Source organism: Panthera onca, chromosome B4 (genome assembly GCF_046562875.1).
Source record: "Panthera onca isolate mPanOnc1 chromosome B4, mPanOnc1 haplotype 2, whole genome shotgun sequence".
Taxonomy (NCBI): Eukaryota; Metazoa; Chordata; class Mammalia; order Carnivora; family Felidae; genus Panthera; species Panthera onca.
Genome location: NC_138345.1, coordinates 4,896,397 through 4,913,543, shown reverse-complemented (window position 1 = coordinate 4,913,543; position 17,147 = coordinate 4,896,397).

Genomic DNA, 17,147 nt, shown 5'->3' with positions numbered 1-17,147 from the left:
GATAAATTCAAAGAGATTCACAAACATGCACATCATGGTAGCAATGCTGAAAGTCAAAGCCAAGGATGATACTTTGAAAGCAGCAATAGAAAACTAACTTGTCACTTACAAGTGACACATGATAAGATTAAAAGTTGACTTAGCAGAACTAATGGAATCAAGAAGGCAGTGGGATGACATATTCAAAGTGATCTAAGGGAAAAAATTATCAACCAAGAATCTTATATCCAGCAAATCTATCAAAATGAAGGTGAATGAAAGACTGTCCCAGATAAACAAAAACCGAAAGATTATGTTGTCAGCAGATCTGTCTTACAAAAAATACTAAAGAGTTCTTCAGGTTGAAACCAAGTGACCCAAAATGGTAATCTGAATCCATGTGAAAAAATAGAGAACACTGGTAAAGTTAATTATGTAATGATAAATAAAAGTATAAATGCATATTTTCTTTTATTTTCATAAATAATTTTAAATCTACAGAATAATATGTATATAATATTGGGATTATTGGGCTTATAACATATAGAAATGTAATATATAATGTAACAATGTATATTATATAATGTATAATATATATTAAATTTATATAGACACACGTATATTATATACATTACACAATGTATTGCATAATGTATATAGTATTATATATATATATAATGTGTGTGTATGTGTATATTCATACATACACACATAATACATCTGCTAATAAAAACACAAAGGAGGGGGCGCCTGGGTGGCGCAGTCGGTTAAGCGTCCGACTTCAGCCAGGTCACGATCTCGCGGTCCGTGAGTTCGAGCCCCGCGTCAGGCTCTGGGCTGATGGCTCGGAGCCTGGAGCCTGTTTCCGATTCTGTGTCTCCCTCTCTCTCTGCCCCTCCCCCGTTCATGCTCTGTCTCTCTCTGTCCCAAAAATAAATAAAAAACATTGAAAAAAAAAATTAAAAAAAAAAAAAAAAAACACAAAGGAGGAGGTGGGAGCAAAGCTGTATTTGACTAAGGAAATGACATCAGATGGTAAAGTAATAATTATAGCAATATATTTTTGGGTTTTAACATTAATAACAATAATACCACAAAAGGTGGAGGGAAGGATTAGAGCCATATATGTATAGCATTTCTGTACATCATTAGAATTAAGCTAGTATAAATCTGATCTGATTCTGACGAGATGTATTTGGCAAATCCTAGAGCAATCATTAAAAAAAGCAAATAAAATTAAAGAAGTAGAAATGATGCAATAGAAAATGTTCACTTAAAGAAAATGAAAACAGTAAAGAAGGAATAGAGGAACAAATAAAACATGAGGTATAGAAAATAAAACAAAAAAAATAAAATGGCAAACTTAAATCCAGCTATATCAATAACGTAAAATGTGAGTGCTTAAACAATCAAAATGCAAAGATTCATAAAATGGATTAAAAAATGATTCCACTATAAACTGTCCGCAGGAGACAAACTTTGGATTTAAAGACATAAATATATTGAAAGTAAAAATATTGAAAAAGGTATATCATGAAGAAAGCATCCATAAGAAAGCTGAAATGGCTATATTAAGACAATATATTTTTTTAAGACAATATACTTTAAAGCAAAAAAAAAAAAGTTACTAGAAATAAAGAGGAAAATTTTATGCTAAAAGGGTTAATCTCTGAGGAAAATATAATTTAAATAGATATGCACCTAGTAACAGAACTACAAAATACATGAAGCAAAAATTACAGAAATGAAAGGAGAAATAGACAATAATAGTTGGAGGCCTCAAAACTCCACTTTTGATAATGGGTAGAATAAATAAATAGAATATCAACAGAAGACTTGAACATTACAACCCAATTAGACCTAATAGACCTCTATAGAACACTCCACAACAGAATATACATTCTTCTCAAATGCATGTGGAACATTTTACAAAATAGATAATATGTTAGGTCATAAAACAAACCCTATTAAGTTTTATGTCTTTCTCTGAGCACAATGGAATGAAATTAGCAATTGATTGCCAGAAAAAAATTAGGAAACTTATATGTATGTGGAAATTAACACACTCCTAAGTAGCCAGTGGATTTAATAATAAATCAAAAGGGAATTAAAAGACATATTTTGAGTTGAATGAAAATTAAGACACTAAATGCCAAAACCTATGGGATGCAATGAAAGCAATGCTTAGAGAGAAATTTATACCTGTAATGCCTATATTAAGAAATAAAATTTTAGGGGTGCCTGGGTGGCTCAGTCGGTTAAGTGTCCGACTTCAGCCCAGGTCATGATCTCATGGTTTGTGAGTTCAAGCCCCGCATCCAGCTCTGTGCTGACAGGTCAGAGCCTGGAGCCTGCTTCGGATTCTGTGTCTCCCTCTCTCTCTGCCCCTCCCTAGCTCACGCTTGCCCCCCTCTCTCTCTCTGTCAGAAATAAACAAACTTAAAAAAAAGAAATAAAAAATTTTAAGTTAATAATCTAACCCCTACCTGATGAAACTTATAAAAGAACAACCTAAATTTAATACAAGCAATAAGATAGAAATAATAAAAATCAGTATAGAAATTAGGAAAATAGAGAATAAACTAACAATAGAGAAAAATCAAAGAAATCAAGAGGTGGTTCTTTTAAAATATGGACAAATCTTTAGTGAGACTGACCAAGAAAGAGAAGATTCAAATTATTAGAATCATAAATGAAAGAGAGCATTAACATAAACCTTACCAAAATAAAAAGGATTATAAAGGAGTACTATACACAACAGTAGGGCAACAAATCAGATAAGTTAGGTAAATAGATGAATACATAGAACTACTGAAATGCTACTGAAAATTGACTCAAGAAGAAATAAACAGCCTAAATGGAACTCTAACAAGTGAAAAGATTGAATTAGTAATTAAAAAATATACATCCACAAAGAAAAGCCCAGAGATAGGAGGCTTCACAACTGAACTCTACCAAACATATAAAGAAGAATTAGTACCAATTTTCCACAAATTTTTCCAAGAAGTAGAAGTGGGAGAGAACATCCCCAACTCATTTGATGAGACCAGTGTTATAATGATACCAAAAAAACAGACAAAATGGTCACAAGAAAGGAAAATTATAGATCAGTATCTCTTATGAATATGAATGCAAAAATTCTCAACAAAATATTAGCAAACTGAATCTAGCAACATATAAAAAGAGTTATACATCAGGAATAAGTGGGATTATCTCAGAAATACAAAGCTGGTTTAATATAAAAATTGATTAATGTAATAAATCATATCAATAGAACAAAAAACAAAAGTCACATGATACTTTCAATAGATTTAGTAAAAACATTTAAACAAAATCCAATACACTTTATAATTTAAAAACCATTCAATAAACTAGGAATAGAAGGGATCTTCTTTAACTTGATAAATTATTATATTTTACATGCTTTAGAAGGCTTTTTGAGAGCTGACTCTACTTACCTTTCCATCCTCATAATCATACTTATATCTGTTTTGCTTAGATCTCTGGCCATGGCCTTATTTTGTTCTTTCATTTGGGATAAATTCCTCTGCCTTCTCATTTTGTCTGTCTCTGCCTTCTTCTCTGTGTTAGAAAAGCCAATTATGTCTCCTGCTTCTGAAAGTAATGGCTTTATGAAGAAGAGGTTATATAGTGCCTGGTGTTTGGTGCTTCAGGGAGTACCTTCTATGGGCAGTGTTTGGTCCCTCGCCTGAATATGGTGAGTTTTAACTAGATGTTCTTTAGTCTGTTTGTGAAATGAGACCTGTCACCACTTCCACCAGAACTGAGGGCCTGCAAATCTCATTGGTTGGGAGATATGGTGTCAGCAGGCGTTTATGCTGGTCTTCTGGAGTAGGAGCCTACTGCACTGAGGTAAGCTTGACTGAGAGGGACAGTCCCACCAGAGCAGGGTTGGGGGCTTGGTATAAGCAAGATAGGCAGCTAGCGTCAGTGCTGTGCTGCTGCTTATAGGTGGCTCTGTATTTACGTTGAAGGGTGGGGGGGGGAAATGGTGCTAGCCAGCTCCTTTTTTCCTGTAGGGGTCTCTCTGTGAATGCTGCCTCTCAGGGACATGCTCCAGGAAAAGCAAATACTCTCCCCACTGTATGCTCTGGGCACTCTTCAATCACTATTTCCACACTGCCTGCCCCTGGGTTGTTTGTCTGCCTTCTCTCCAGGAGCAATGCAGTATCCTATGGGATATATCTCAGCCAAGCCTACTGACCTTTAAAACTCCAGGATTTAAGCCCCTGCTGGTTGTAAGAACTCAAAATTTGGCTCCTCTCCTTTTCTAAACCAACTGCTATGGGGAAACATTCTCCGTGTTGCATTCCCCTGTATGCTCCTCTATCTCTCCTATTCTCTCTTCTCTCCCTTCTCTGTGGCCATGGCTCCCTCCCCCCTACAGAGGCCAGGATCCATTTCTCTCTCAAGCTACATCTCCACACTTTCTACCTTCTTCGATATGGCCTCTTCTCTCCCTTTAGTTGTGGAGTTTGTTCTGCCAATCTGTAGGTTGATTTCAGGGGTATTTAGGATTATTTGATAGTTATCTAGTTGTATTCATCAGGCGAGGTGAGCCTAGGGTCCTTCTGCTCTGCCCCACCTTCCTGTCTCTCCTCAAAGAGGTATTCTATTATCAGGAGATTCACTATGTGCCCTCCACACTGCAAGCTAAAGCTGCCACAGAACATTTTGGCCTCTTACAGCTAAAGAGCAGGAGGTGAGAAGAGGAGTCACTGTCTTGACAGTTGCAATTGACACTGATCAGGAGGAGGAGGTAGGGCTGTTTTTACACACAAGAATACCTGTGTACCCAGAGGAGTCAGTTGGTTGCAACTTGGTCCTCCCGTGCCCATTATAACTGTGAATGAACAAACACAGCAATTCCAGTGTATGAATGTATGAAATGATTACTATGGATGCCAACCACTCAAGAATCCAGGTTTGAGTCCCATCACCAAGTGATTGAGAAGATAGCTGACAGTGAGGGGAATTTAAAATTGACAGTGGAAGAGGAAAACAAGGAGTACCCATTGAGCCCTGAGACTAACTTCACAGACAGAGGCTGTAGTGTAGCCTATAAATTTTCTTTTTACAAATTCCTCCTTGAGAGGCCCCTGGTAACAATGGAGGAACTGCTCCCCAAATATGTGTTGAGAAATGGATCTATGTGGTGCAAGAGTTAGACTGTGGCAGCAAGAGAAGTTATCTCCTTCAAGAGAACCTGCTGTGGAAGCATAGTTGACTCATGGACTTCAATTGCCAAACCATTGGACCCTATCATGGCATTCAAGTTTCCTCCAGGATGTTCCTGAACAGCAACAGGGCACATCAGGGTTACTAGTGATGGCTTATTCCTACCTGACTCCTATAGTGGATAACTTTTGCTCAGGGACTCTCCATGAGCCTGGTCAAGACTTCTATAGGCCTTAGCTTCCACCTGAGACTCCTTCTAGTCAAACCTTCCTTTTCTTTTTCCACAGTTGTTAGACTTATAGCCCCATCTGTAGGTTCTCCCTGCCTATCCCTGTGCTCTCCCCATTTATCCTTTATGGAATTTCCCCTAATAAGTCTCTTAAACATCTAACCTATCTTCATATCTGCCTCTTATAGGACCCAAACTGGAACACTCCTCGACAAACATTTTAGATTCCTAAACCTAACTAATTTTAGCATCTGCTTCCCAGATAACACAACCAGCACACTTATGGAGCTTATTAGAAATGGAATCCCTGGACCCCAACTCTGGGATACTTATTTTTAACTAGGTAAGAGGTAGAGCTCAGGAACTACATTAACATTTTTTTTAATGTTTATTCATTTTTGAGAGAGAGAGAGAGACAGACAGACAGTGAATGGGGGAGGGACAGAGAGAGAGAGGGAGACACAGAATGCAAAGTAGGCTCCAGGTTCTGAGCTGTCAGCACAGAACTGGACACAGGGCTTGAACTCACAGACCATGAAATCATGACCTGAGCCGAAGTCGGACGCTTAACTCACTGAGCCACCAAGGTGCCCCAGGAAATAAATTGACCATCAAGCCAATTTAAGAGCACTGAAACTGATTCTTTTTTAACAACAATAATAACAATAACAACAACACAAAAGAAATTCCAACCTAAAAAGCACATGCTATGATATCAAAAGAAAGAACAGGGGCACCTGCATGGCTTAGTCAGTTAAGCATCCAACTTTGTCTCAAGTCATGATCTCACTGTTCATGAATATGAGCCCCACATTGGGCTCTGTGCTGATAGAGGGAGCCTGCTTGGGTCCTCTATCTCCCTCTCTGGTCCTGTCCTGTTCATGCATGCTCTCTCTCTCTCAAAAATAAATAAACATTAAAAAAGAAAGAGCAAAACTTTTCAGGGCTAAAGATGAAATGAAAAAATTGGTGGCATGTATAAAGAGTAGAATTACTGGGGCACCTGGGTGGTGGTTAAGCGTCCAACTTCAGCTCAGGTCACGATCTCACTGTTCATGGGTGTGAGCCCTCAGTCCGGCTCTGTGATGACAGCTCAGAGCCTGGAACCTGTTTCAGACTCTGTGTCTCCCTCTCTCTATCTTCCCCTCTCCTGCTTATGCGCTCTCTCTCCCCCCACCTCTCAAAATCAAGTAAACATTAAAAAAAAAGAGAATTACTTCCATAATGTGGGGGTTGGCATATTATGCCCACATGCCAAATCTAGCTTGCTACCTTTTAAAATAAAGTTTTGTTGGGACTCCATCACACACATTTGCTTCTGTATTGAGTATGGATGCTTTGTACTTCAAGAGCAAGGTTGAATTTTTTCCATGGGAGTTGTCCCACAAAGCCTAAAATATTTACCATCTGACTTTTTACAGAAAAAAAAATGTCAACCTTTGCCATAAAGACTTAATGAAAATAAAGTAAACCTAGTGAACCTAGTGAAAGTTCTGGAGACAGACTAGCTGAGTTCAAGTTTTAATTCTGGCACTCACTAGCTAAGAAGATAGTTTAATCTATGTTTAAGTATTCTATTTATAAAATGGAGATAGTAAGAGTACCTACATCATAGGATTAATATAATAATAAAATGTGATTATGTATATAATTTCTTGGCACATGGGTTGGTATGTGGTAAAGAAGTTTTTTTAAAGTTATTTTCATGGATGGATCAGGCTGACAACTCCTAGACCAATTGATCAAATTAACTATCATACAAAGAGGAAAATGTAGACATCACAACATCCTGATTTAACGCAATAGGAATTTTACAATCTATGGAGAATTCTTACCAAAAGACGTGAATCTAACACCCAACAGAGGAACATGTTAAATAATACCACAGAGATGTGAGCAGCAAAATCTAGAATGGGAAAATTTTATAGTTAAAATGACTAGTTTATTTAAAAAATATATTACAAGGGGGAAAATAAAGAAGATGAGGAAACCTAGTTCAAGAGAGATGTAAGTAGTGTACCAGCAATATATTGACCTTTTTTACTCTCCAATTAAATAAATGGTAAAAATATTTTTTGGAGATAATATAGAAAACTGGAATACTAACTAGAGTTTCAATATTAAGGAATTAATATTTTTTAAGATGAGGATAATGGCACTGGGTTCATATTTAAAAATTCTTTATATTTCAGAGATATGTCCTGAAATATTTAAATATTAAATATTACATTGTAATCCAGTATCCAAATAATTGTATCCAAAATAATCCAGTGGCATAAAGAATTAGCAAATTATGGGCAAAACAAATTTAGCCATGCATTAGTAGTGGTTAAAGCTAAAAACAAAAAACAAAAAACAAAAAAACCCCAAAGTCAGCTTTTTTTTTTTTTTTGACCATGATGGAGTAACTGGTACCAGTCTAGCCTTCCCACTATAAACTTCTGGAACTCTGGGAAAAATATACAAAATAACCATTTTCAGACTTTGACCAACACAGTCCAAGACTTTAATTTCTTAAAGAAAGTGAACAAAGCAAGCCTTATAATTGTTCTAGTTTTCTGAATGAATGCATTTATTGCACCTTGGACAGGAAGGGAGAACCCTACATAGAATAATGGTTTTCTTGAGCTGAAGAAACATATTTCAACTTCAAGAGGCTAACATGGTTTGAATTTTTGGGACAGCACCCAAGGAGGAGAAAGTATGCAGAGAATTTCAGAAATCTTTTTAGGGATTTCCTTGATTCTCTGACAGAATCCTAAACTGTACATGGATAGGGAAAGAGACCAAGAAGTCAGGAGAAGAAAAAATTCCAGGGAAAGACTATCAAGTACCAGAGCTCACACAGGCTTGGGAAACATTTGAGTTCTGAGCTACCAGAGCAGAAATACCTTGTTGAACATGAGGGGCATGCAGCAGAAATTTATAAAAGCCATGCATTAGTAGGGATAAACTAGCCCTAAAGGAAAGCTACCATACACATGCTCTAACAAAGTTAAAGGACAAGACTTGAAAGAATCAAATGGATCTGCAAATTAACTGCTTGCTAGAACAAAGTTCAATGTTCTTTGAAGACAACACAATCCAAACAATGATGTAAAATTCACAATATTCTGCATTCAATAATCATTAGACATAGAACACAGCAGAAAAAAAAAGTGACTTATAATGAGAAAGAAATCAGTTAATAGAAATACAGTCAGAAATGACAGAGACATTGGACTTGGCATATGAGCACTTTTACATTGCTGCTATAATATGTTCAAAAATTTAAAGAGAAAATGAAACAATGAAAGAAATGGACACTACATTAGAAATCAAATGGAACTTCTAGAACTGAAAAAAATAATATCTAAAATGAAAAATTCAGGGCACCTGTGTGGCTCAATCAGTTAAGCATCCAACTCTTGATTTCAGCCTAGGCCATGATCTTGAGGTTGTGGAAACAAGCCCCATGTTGGACTCTGTGTGAGCATGGAGTCTGCTTGGGATTGTCTCTCTCCCTTTCACTCTTTCCCTCCCCTGCTCTCACATGCTCTTTCTTTCTCTCTCAAAATAAAACAATATTTTAAAATATAAATAAAATGAAAAATTCACTAGATGGACTAAATAGAAGATTAGACATGGCAGAAGAAAAGATCAGTGAACATGAAGACATAGTAATGGATGCTCCATTCAAGTACAGAAGAAAAATTCTAAAAAAAAATAAAACTCCAGTGATTTGTGAAATATTAAAAAGCCTAAAACATAATTTCAGAATTTCAGAATTTCAGAATTTCAGAAAAAAAGGAGACAGTAGAACATACTTAAGGAAACAATAGTTAAAACATTTCCAAATTTGATGAAAGTTATAAACCCATAGCCCCACAAAGTTTGACAAAAATCCTAAGAAGTATTTGTTTTTTACACAAAAGCATATCTAGGCACATTATAATGAAATTGTTAGAAATCAATGATAAGGAGAAAATCTTCAAAAAACAACCAGAAGGGAAAAGGGAAAATTTGATACATGGAAAAAACAATAATAATAGCAAAAGATATTTCAAGAAAAACTCAAGTCATAAAACAATGGACGTACTTCTTTAAAGTAGTGAAATTAATAACTGTTAACTTACAATGCTGTATGCAGAAAATGGCAGAGTAGGAGGATCCTAAGCTTACCTCCTCCTATGGATACAACTAGATAACACCCACATCAGTGTAAATAACCCAGAAAATGATCCAAACACTGGAAGAACAGACTCTCCACAGATAAATGTAGAGAAGAAGCTGTATCAAAGAGAGTAGGAAGTGTAGAGACACAATTAGGAGACAAACTGATGCACTTGCCTGTCTGCAGAGGGAGAGACCCCATGAGCACAGAAAGGGGAGAGGATCAGACCCTATACCAGGTACCTCAGGCATGGGGGAGCTGCATTGGGAAGATGAATCACTTAAAATTTGGCTTTGAAAACCAAAAGGGCCTAACTACATGAGCTCTTTCAATCAGTGGAGCTTAGCACCTGGAATTAAAAAAAAAATCAGTGGGCTTGACTTTGGAAGAGCCAGAAGGTGATAGGAAACTGAGTCCCTATCCTTAAAGAGAGGGCACAACAAACAGCTCTGCTGAGATACAGCATAGAAAGAGCAGTTTGAAAAACACCTGGGGAAATCTCTTACACTCTTGGTGGGAATGCAAACTGGTACAGCCACCTTGGAAAACAGCATGGAAATTCCTAAAAAAGTTAAAAATAGAACTACCCTATGATCCAGCAATTGCACTACTAGGTATTTACCTAAAGTATTTAAAAAATACTGATTTGAAGGGGTACATGCACCCTAATGTTTATAGCAGCATTATCAACAATAGCCAAATTATGAAAAGAGCCCAAATGTCCACTGACTTACGAATGGATAAAGATGTGGTATAAATAATGGAATATTAGCCATCGAAAAGAATGAAATCTTGCCATTTGCAATGATGTGGATGGAGCTAGAATGTATTATGCTAAGTGAAATAAGTCAGCCAGAGAATGATAAATACCATATGCCTTCACTCATATGTGGAATTTAAGAAACAAGACAGAAGAGTGTATTGGAGGGGCAGGGGTAAAGAGAGGGAGGCAAACTTAAGAGACTCTTAAATATAGAGAACAAACTGAGGGTTACTGGAGGGGAGGTAGGTGGGGATGGGCTAAATGGATGATGGGTATTAAGGAGGGCATATGTTGTGATGAGCACTGGGTGTTATAGGTAAGTGATGAATTACTAAATTCTACTCCTGAAACATTACACTATATCTTAACTAAATAAAATTAAATAAAAACTTAAAAAAAAAAAAAAAAAGAAAGAAAAGAAAACTCCTTGGGGTATACAAGATAGAGATTTGTTTAATAATCTCCAAACATGTGCTAGAGGGGCAGGGATCATTGGGAGACTTCTCCAAGAAACAAAGAGCTGGCAGTCACTATTTCTTTCCACCCACCCTAGCCTAGATACACGGACAGATGTATTTAGATATATTTAGATAGAGAATCAGCACAGAGCCAACCCTCTAACCTAGGTTGCTAACACCTCTCACCCTCCCTATACTCTTTTGTGGACTCCTCCATTCTGGCCTTCTCTCACAGCAGAACAGCACAAACTTTGCTAACAGCGTATGGCCTGCCCCTGTTGTTTCCTGTGGACCTGCCCACAGCAGAAATCCATCCAAACAGGCCAGACAAGTGTGGCAGTATGCAAGCAGCTCCAACAGAGGTCAGCACCACTCTAAAGTGACTCCTGCTTTGGAGAGAGATAACCACACATATCAGTCTGACTGTGGCCCAGAACTGGGCTGGGGGCAGACATTTAGTCTTGCTGCAGGACCTGCTCACCAACAAAAAGTTATCAGGAGACAACAAGTAGAGTACCGTGCAATTTGGTGCTACGACAACTCTGGCAAACGCCTAGTCTGACACAACTCATGCCCAAGGTGGCCCCCGACTGGCTCACCAACAAACAGGGATCAAACTGTGTCCACAACAGGCAAAGGGCCATTGCAAATAACTGGGATGAAGGCAAACACACCTCAGCCACAACAGTAGAGTGTACACAACACATATAATAGGAGGCACCACTGAAGGATCATGTTCTGGTGAACAGGGGACATTGCACTGCAAGGCACTACAGGACCTCTTTTTCATAAGGACATTACTTTCAAGAAAAAGAGATATATATGACTTTCCTAACAAATAGAAACAGAGAGTTGGTCAAAATGAGGAGGGAGAGGAATATGTCCCAAATGAAAGAGCAGGACAAAATCACAACAAAAGAGCTAAACTAAACAGAGATAAGTAATATGCCTAACAGAGTTTATACTAATGTTCATAAAAATACTCACTTGACTTGAGAAAAGAGTGGAGAACATCAGTGAGACCCATACCAAAGAAATAAAAAAGAACTAATAAGAGATGAATAACTCAATAACCGAAATTAAAAATACACAAGAGGGAATAAATAGTAGACTAGAGGAAGGGAAAGAATGGTTCAGTGACTTGGAGCACAGACTAATGGAAAGCAATCAAGTTAAATAGAAGAAATAAAAATAAAAATAAAAAATGAAAATAGATAAAAGGAACTCAGTGACACAATTAAGGGTAATAATATTAGCATTATAGGAAGACAAGAAAAGGAAGAAAGAGAAAAGGGGGCAGATAATTTATTTGAAGAAATAGCCACAATCCAGGGAAGGAAATAGAAATCCAGATCCAAAAAGTACAGGGAGCCCTCCACAAAATCCACACAATGAGGTCCACACTAAGACACATAGTAATTAAAGTGACAAAAAGTAGTGATAAAGAGAGAATTTAAAAAGCTGCAAGAGAAAAGAAAACAGTTACATACAAGGGAACCCCCTAAGACAATATGCAGATTTTCCAGCAGAAATCTTACAGGTCATAAGGGAGCAGCATGATATATTCAAAATGGTAAACGGGAAGAATTTGAAGCCAACAATACTATCTACCCAACAAGGCTATCATTCAGAGTAGAGGGAGAAATCATTTCTGAAACAAATAAAAGTTAAAGAAACTCATCACCACTAACCCAATCTTACAAGAAATGTTAAAGGGGATTCTGTGTGTGGAAAGAAAAGACTATAAAAGCAGGAGTAAGAAAAGTAGAAAGCACAAAAACAGTAAAATTAAGTATATCTGTGAAAATCAGTCAAGAGATTCACAAAATAAAAGGATGTATAAAAGGACACCAAATACATAAAATGCGGGAAGAGAGAAGTAAAAATTTAGTGCTTTTAGAATGGGTTGAACTTAATATGGCCCTCAACTTAATACAGACTGGTATATACCTAAGATGCTATATATATAAACCTAATGGTAAACAGAAATCAAAAACTGGTAATAGATAAGCAAAGAATAAAGAGAAAGGAATCCAAGTTTATCACTTATAAAGGCTAGCAAACCATCAGAGAAGAGAGCAAGAAGGGAATAGAGAAGAACTACAAAAACAACCTCAAAACAAGAAACAAAATAGCGATAAATGCATATCTATCAATCATTACCTAAATGTAAATGAACTAAATGCTCCAATCAAAAGATATAGGGTGATGGAATGGATAAAAAGCAAGACCCATCTATATGCTCCTTACGGGAGACCCATTTCAGACCTAAAGACACATGCAGAGTGAAAGGAAAAGGATGGAGAAGCATTTATCATGCAAATGAATGTAAAAGAAAGATGGGGTATCAATACTTATATGGCACAATATAGACTTTACAACAAAGATTGTAATAAAAGACAAAGGAGGATATGACATAGTCATAAAGGAAACAATCCCGCCAGAAGATATAACAACTGTAAATATTTATACACTCAACATGAGGGCATCCAAATGCATGAAGCAGCTAATATGAAACATAAAGGAACTAAATTATAGTAAAACAATAATAGTAGGAGACCTTTAACACCCTGCTTACACCAATGGAAAGATCATCCAAACAGAAAATCAACAAGGAAACAATGGCTTTGAATGACACATTGCACCAGATGGATCTAACAGAGGTATTCAGAGCATTTCATCCCAGAACAGGGGAATACACATATTTTTCAAGTGCACATGGAACGTCCTCCAGAATAGTTGTCTAACATGGAGACAAATAAAAATGAAAACACATGGTCCAAATTTTTGGGGTGCAGCAAAAGCTGTTCTAAGAGGGAAGTTGATAGAAATACAGGCCTACCTCAAAAAGCAAGAAACATTTCCAATAAACAACCTAATATTATACTTAATGGAGCTAGAAAGATAAGAACAAACAAAACCCCAAGCCTGTAGAAGGAAGGAAAAAAATTAAAATTAGAGCTGAAATAAGCAAAACAGAAACTATAAAGAACAATACAACAAGTAATTGAAACTGGTAGCTGGTGCTTTGAAAAGATGAACAAAATTAGTAAATGTTTAGCCAGACTCATCAAAAAGAAGGAAAAGGAGAGAGGACTCTAAGAAACAAAATCAGAAATGAGAGAGGAGAAATTACAACTGATACCACAAATACAAAGAATTGTAAGAGAATATTATTTAAAAATATACACCCCAAAATTGGACAACAAAGATGAAATGCGGGTCAGGGGATGGGTGAAATAGGTGATGGGTATTAAGAAGTACGCTTATCATGCTGATCACTGAGTAATGTATAGAACTGTTGAATCACTATATCGTACACCCAAAACCAGTAAAAAACTACGTTTACTTTACTGGAATTTAAAATCTTAATAAGAAAATAAATACCTATAAAGCCCTAGAAAGATGGATACATTGCTAGAAACACATAGCCTCCCACAACGGAATCAGAAAGAAATTGAAAATTTGAACACACCAACTGCCACCAATGAAATTGAATCAGTAATCAGAAAGATCCCAACAAACAAAAGCCCAGGACCAGATGGCTGCACAGATAAATTCTATTAAATATTTGAAGAATAGTTAATACCTATTCTTCTCAAACTATTTCAGAAATTGAAGAGGGAGGAGAGCTTCTGAATTCATTCTCTGAGGTCAGTATTACCTTGATACAAGAACAAGATAAAGACACTATTAAAAAAATAAAGCCAGAGAAAGAGAGCAAGAACCATAGGCTAGTATCTCTGATGAACACAGATGCAAAAATGCTCAACAAAATACTAGCAAACTGAATCCAAAAATACATTAAAAAAATCATTCATCACAATCAAGTGGGATTTATTCCTGGGATACAAGTGTGGCTCAGTATAATCAAATCAATCAATGTGATAAATCAACAAGAGAAGGGATAAAAAAAAAAACCCATACGATCACATTAATACATGCAGAAAAAGCATTTGACAAAGTACAACATCTATTTGTGATAAAAACTCAACCAAGTGGATTTAGAAAAAACATACCTCAGCATAACAAAAAGCATATATGAAAAACAGGTAACATGTTCAAAATGGTGAAAACCTGAGAGCATTTTCCCTGAGATCAGGAACAGGAAAGGGATGTCCACTCTCACCACTTGTATTCAACATAGTACTGGAAGTCCTAGCCATAGTAATCAGACAAGAAAAAGGATAAGACTACATAGAGAAAATCCTAAAGAGTCCACCAAAAAACTACTAGAACTGATCAATGAATTCAGTAAGGCTGCAGGGTACAAAATCAATGTACAGAAATCTGTTGCATTTCTATGTACTAATAATGAAGCATAGAAAGAGAAATTAAGAAAACATTCCCGTTTACTATGCACCAAACATAAAAGGCGGTGAAAGATCTATACTCTTAAAACTATACAACACTGATGAAAGAAATTGAAGATGACATGAACAAATAGAGACATTCCATGCTCAGGATACATGGGTGGTTCAGTCGGTTAAGTGTCCAACTCTTGATCTCAGCTCAGGTCTTGATCTCAGGGTTGTTAGTTCAAACCCACATTCTGTGCTGGGTGTGAAACCTACTTTAAAAAAAAATACAGGGGCACCTGTGTGGCTCAGTCGGTTAAGCGGCCGACTTCGGCTCAGGTCATGATCTCGCGGTCCGTGAGTTCGAGCCCCACGTTGGGCTCTGTGCTGACAGCTCAGAGCCTGGAGCCTGTTTCAGATTCTGTGTCTCCCTCTCTCTGACCCTCCCCGTTCATGCTCTGTCTCTCTCTGTCTCAAAAATAAATAAATGTTAAAAAAAATTAAAAAAAAATACATTCCATGATCATGGACTGGGAGAACAAATATTGTTAAAGTCTCCATATTACCCAAAGCAATCTACACATTTAATGCAATCCCTATCAAAATGCCAGCAGCAATTTTCACAAAAATAGAATAAATAATCCTAAAATGTGTATGGAACCACAAAAAACCCCAAATAGCCAAAGCAATCTTGAAAAAGAACAAAATTCAAAGCATCACAATTCTGGACTTCAAACCATACTACAAAACTGTAGTAACCCAAACAGTATGGTACTGGCACAGAAGTTGTCACACAGATCAATGGAACAGAATAGAGAGCCCAGAAGTAAACCCATGGTTATATAATCAATTAATCTTTGACAAAGGAGGCAAGATTAAGCAATGCGAAAAAGACAGTCTCCTCAATAAATGGTGTTGGGAAGACTGGACAACTACACGCAAAAGAATCAAACTGGACCATTTTCTTACACCATACACAAAAATAAATTCAAAATGGATTAAAGACATAAATGTGAGACCTGAGCATAAAGATCCTCAAAGAACATAACATAAATTTCTCTGACATTGGCAGTAGCAACATGTTTCTAGATATGTCTCCCAAGGCAAGGAAAATAAAAGCAGGAATGAACTATTGGAGCTACATCAAAATAAAAAGCTTCTTCACAGCCAAGGATATAATCAACAAAACTAAAAGGTAATCTACTGAATGGAAGAAGTTATTTTCAAATGGCATATCTAATAAAGGGTTAGTATCCAAAATATATAAATATATAAAGAGCTTATATATGGGTGGTGGGCACTAAGGAGGGCACTTGTTGGGATGAGCACTGGGTGTTATATGCAAGTGATGAATCACTAAATTCCACTCCTGAAGTCATTATTACACTATATATTTTTTTCAACGTTTTTTAATTTATTTTTGGGACAGAGAGAGACAGAGCATGAACGGGGGAGGGTCAGAGAGAGAGGGAGACACAGAATCGGAAACAGGCTCCAGGCTCCGAGCCATCAGCCCAGAGCCTGACGCGGGGCTCGAACTCACGGGCCGCGAGATCGTGACCTGGCTGAAGTCGGACGCTTAACCCCGCTTAACCGACTGCGCCACCCAGGCGCCCCTACACTATATTTGGATTTAAATAAAATTTAAAAATTAAAAAATATATAGTAAAATAAGTAAAAAGGGAATTTAAATGTTGCACTAGAAAACATCTATTTAACATATAAAAAGATAGTCATGGAAAAATAAAGGATCCAAAAAGAAAGAAACATATAGAAAAGAGCAAAATGGCAAGTGAAAAGTCTATCAGTAATTACCTGAACTATAAAGGATTAAATATTCAAAAAGGCATAGATTTTCAGATAGGTTAAGAAAACATGATGTAATAAACTGTTTACAAGAGACACATCTGAGGTTAAAAGACATAAATAGGTTTAAAGTTAAAGGATGGAAAGATATGCCGTTGCAAAAAGTAACCAAAAGGGAGATGGAGTGGATAGTATAACTAATAGAAGACAAAAGAAACCTTAAGAGAAAAATTATTGCTAGAGACAAAGAAGGTCATTTTAT